Here is a 5,001-nt window from a genome sequence, read left to right as displayed (position 1 = left end):
AATGGAGAAAACAGGATGAAGTGCTTCTGTTCCTTTTTGCTGCTTTCTGAGGTCAGGGAGCCTGTGCACACCAACAGAGTGTTTTACTCAATTATTTGTACTTATGTTGCAGGTTTGGTTGATACAAATGCAGAATAATAGACCAGGTCCTGCTCCCATTGAAGCTGTTGGGAGTTTTGCCATTGACGTCACTAGAGCAGGCTTGGGTCCATACTCCTCACTTTTCACAATCTCTCACTCGGGTGTGAATGCACATGTGATAAAATCCTGGCTGTACTGAAGTGGATGGCAAAACTCCCATTGACTTAAATGGGGCCAACATTTCACCCATGTTTACTTAATACCTATGTTGTTTGTATGCATTCAAAAGGTAAATTTTCCATAGTTAATGCTGTACACTAACTTCACTGTAGAGATGGACCTACGATACTTAACTAAATAAATGTCAGGGAAATGAGCCTCTTAAAAGAATTCACACAGCAACCAAATGAGAGGAATGTTTATATATCAGCCAAAATTGGCAAAGGCAGGGCAACAGAGTTAAAGGAGAAAAGCCCCATAAATCCTGCAATACCAACGCATAAGGAGGCTCATTAAAGTAGCAGCCCATTATGCTTAGGTATTGAAAGACTAACAGTGGTCTTCCAACTTAATTATATTGAATTTACTTTTGTTAATGTGTGTTATAGGCCTGGCGTTGTTTTTTAGGCATCTTTAATGCGTTAATTTCTTTTTATTAATTGATTATAGTCAGGGGTGAAAGTAACTTAAAGGACTTACCGGTACACCGGAGTCCTGAGCAGGGGGTGTGGCCTCATCTGGAAGAGGCGTGGCCTCAACTGGAAGAGCCGGGCCCTTTAAATCACCGCCGAAGGCCCCGGGGCTCTGGGGCAATTTAAAGGGCCTGGGGCTCTGGCCGCCGCTACCGCAGTGGAGCTCTGGGCCCTTTAAATCGCCGATGGAGCCCTGTTGCCCTGGGTAGCAGCAGCAGTGCTCCAGCGGTGATTTAAAGAGCAAGGTGTTCTCTGCCACAGCCAGTACGCCGTGCCGAACTGGACCGGCTTCCCCAGCCTGGCAATTTAAAGGGCCGGGGGCTCCCTGCAGCGGCCGGAGCCCCAGGCCCTTTAAATCACCGCCGAAGCCCTGCTGCTGCTACCCCGGGGCTCCGGCAGTGGGGCTCGGGAGGCAATTTAAAAGGCCTGAGGCTCCGGCCGCTGCAGGGAGCCCTGGGCCCTTTAAATTGCCAGCCTGGGGAAGCCAGTCCGGTCTGGCATGGTGTACTGGCTCTTGCCGGTACGTCGTACTGGCCCTTACCGGCTTACTTTTACCTCTGATTATAGTTCAAGTTAATCCCTTTGAAAAGAATAATTCCAGATAAACGCGTCATCATTAAAAAGCCAACATTCATCTACAGTCACTGCACAGTTGCGTCTGTGAAATCCCAGTATTTCCTTTTATTTAGAATGTGAAATAACTGTAGGATTTCAGGTGCCGCAGTGTGACAGCTTTGGCCAAGTGTTGATTTATTTTTTTGTCATTGAGACCATTCTATTTGAAAACCCTTTTTGAGTCTAATGGAATCTGATTTGTTGTTGGATTGGAGAACTGGGGCTTTCCTTTGCTCCCATGTTCTCTCTTCCTTATACAAGTGTAGAACTAATTTGTGGTAAATTATTTCTAAGTTATATTCTTTTGTGCTCAGAGGTTTCCACCCATGGGTGCCTAGGAGCTGAAATGTATTCTTTTTATTTTAGGACGCTATCATGAAAGGATTACTGCAAGTGTCACACACTTCACAACTTTCTGCAAATGGAAGGACAAATCGTATTGTAGTTAAAGAACAGGATGGGGAAATGAGAGTTGTATTTCTAGCTCTGCCTCAGACTTCCTGTGTGATGTCTGACAAATGAACAAGACCCGCATTTTCAAAAATGTCCACTAATTCTGGGCGCTTCTTTCTATGGGGATCCAACTTGATACAGCTGGGGCCTGGGTTTCAGAAGTGCTGAGTACTTACAGCTCCATTTGAATCAATGAGAGTTTCATGTGCTCAGCAGAACACCAGGCTCAATGCATCTCAAGTTAGGCATACAAAATTAGGGAATGCTTTGGAAAATGTTGACCTTCACATTTCTATGCCTCACTCTCCCCCTCTGTAAAGTGGGGTTAATATTTACATACTTCAAAGGGGTGCTGTAGGTAACTGATTCTTCTTTCTTTGGATTGATTGTTTGATATGGAAAATGTCAAAGTGATAATATCTTAAAATTAAAACCAACAAGCTCTGCATTTCCTTCCTTGGTAATGTAAACGGTTTATTTAATGTAGGACAGCTCTTTTGGCATGTTAAGTATGCCCCTCATTTGTGAAGTGAGAAAGCCTTTAAAAATAAGAGTCCATAAAATGGAAGCTTTGCTCCATAATTTGCTATAAAAGTGAGTTTGTAACAAGGCTTTTCTAATGGTGACGTAGGATTGTTTACATACATCAGACTCTTTCCGTGATTAAATAACTCATTTATCTTAAAACAGAGATGCCAAAATTTAAAACAAGGGCACATTATAATAAAAATCATTAACATTTTTGGATCTGCCTTCGGCTGCATTGGTGTGCAAGCGGGTAGAGCCACAAAACTGAACATAAGTAGCCTTGTGTGCAATATGACTGCCCAGCCACAATTCTTCCATTGTGCACGAGAGTGCACTAGGGGATACACTTTGCTGATGCACTGGATCGTGGGCTGAAGAGCTGTGACTTATTGGAAAACAGCTGAGGGGCTGTTTCTCAAGCTAACATACACAAATACTGTCCTCAGCACACAGGTACCAACTTTCTGATTTCCCGGGGGTGCTCGACCCCTCCTCTGCCCCAGGCCAGCCCCCAGCCCACCCCTTCCCCCCCTACTCAGCCCCCCCCACCTCTTCCTGCCCTGCCCTTGCTCCACCTCTTCCTGCCCCTGCTCCTGCCCCTCCTGCACAGCGCCTCCTGCCTGCCTCTGAACGGCTGATCAGAGGCAGGCAGGAGGCGCTGTGGGGAGAGGGAGGAGCTGATCGGTGGGGCTGAGAACCCACTATTTTTTTTCTGTGGGTGTTCCAGCCCCGGAGCACCCCTGGAGTCGGTGCCTATGCCTCAGCAGCAAAGGCAGCCACTGACAAGAGGTGTGAGCAGTTGATGCCTGCTGGAAAGAGCAGCAAACAATGTCCCACTGAGCATGGAGCTAAGCTGCCATGTAAAATCTTGCCCTGCAGTGGCTGTGATTCTTATGAACTGGAGATACCTACCAATTACCAACAACTCTGCTGTCCCCTGCTGAACAGTCTGCTGGGCACACGGGCAGGATTTGAAACCTCAAATTTTAATGACAACAAATAATTGTTTTCAAATGATGCTATATTAGACTAAAATGTGAGTTTTTTCGATAGTAATAAATGATCACGGTGAAAAGAGTTTGCAGTGTAATTTCATAAACCGGTGAATTCATTACTGTCACTATTTATAGAGGTGCATTTGCCACTCAAAGCAGGGTAAGAAATGGAATGCCCTTCTGTGATACGCTTTTACAGAAAGGGGCATGAGGAACAAAGGGAAGGAATATGTGACCTTCTAACCTTAATCACTGCATACAATTTAACTAGTGGGCTAGGGTGTTCGGTTTTGTGCAATTAGAAAGTTGGCAACTCTAATTCCCACAGATGTTACTCCAGTAGGAGTACTGGTGTGAATGAGTGCTGTTTATAGTGAAAAAAGACTGCAGATTCAGATCCTTAGATTGTAAGCTTTTTGGGACATGGACTTGTCTTACTATCCATCTGTAAAGCACCTGGCTGGCACACATGGGACACTGTATAAATAACATTACTGTTCAAATGATCCTAACTCAAAAGGGTAGTATTTTAAGCTGGCAGCTGATGCTGAAGGAACAACTGGGAGATCTGTGCTTTGGTATCCAAGATAAGTGATATTATGTTGTTCAAATGAAGGCTACTGCTCTGAAATGTAGCTGACTGTAGCCCTTCCTCAGGAGCACACAGTCAGGGAGCAGGGAAGGTAATGGATAGCCAGAGGGGGTGGAGCCACTCTAAGCTGCATGATCACCCTCTCTGCTTCGTACAAAGGATACCCCAGAAAATCTGTAGTATGAATGCTGCTCAGAGCAGCATTAACTTCAGCTACAGTCTGTGACCATCAATGGAGAAGTCACATTATTCTTTATTTTACTTTTATTAATTATTTGTATTATGGTAGCGACTGGAGGCCCATGCAGAGATTGGGGTCCCATTCTACTAGACACTGTAATACACATAGTAAGAGACAGTCCCTACCCCAAAGAGCTTGTAGTCTAAACAGACAAGACAGACAAAGGGTAGGAGAAAGGAGGTATTATCATCCCCATTTTACATTTAGGAAACAGAGGCAAGTACTGTACTGAGCATAGGTAATTGCAGGGCCAATGGCAGCATACCAACAGTATCAGACTTCTGTGCTGCCGGTACTAGAGGGGAAAGTGTATAATTGCACACATTATGCCCATATTGAAATGACCTGGGCTGGTTTTTTAATTCCCCCCTGTGAATATTGACTTTCCATGAAAACTGGAAGGATGGGGTGGTGGCGCAGTGTGAAAGGAACAAGCCATTTATATTGAGCGGTACTGGTAGCACCTTCTCTTCTGCACATTTTTGCACAGGAGGAGGGGAACTATATGCGCTTGAGATCTTACAGACAGGGAAAGAAATTCCCTGTGGTTGGCATGAGTTATCCTACTGAGTGGAATAGCACAAGTTGTTCTGCCTCCCACTCTTGTAACATCCTAGTGCACAACACAGACAGTTACACATCCTGCGAAGCAGTGATGCAGTTCACTGTTCCACAGTGTCAATTTTTGTATCTAATTTCAGCATTCTTGTTTCCTGCATTGCACCTACCACGTGTTGCTATTTATCTGTATCTTTTTCACACACACACACACACACACACACACACACACACACACACACACAC

Source organism: Terrapene carolina, unplaced genomic scaffold (assembly GCF_002925995.2).
Source record: "Terrapene carolina triunguis isolate 2854851 unplaced genomic scaffold, T_m_triunguis-2.0 Scaffold31, whole genome shotgun sequence".
NCBI lineage: Eukaryota > Metazoa > Chordata > Testudines > Emydidae > Terrapene > Terrapene triunguis.
Note: the sequence above shows the minus strand (reverse complement) of the source record.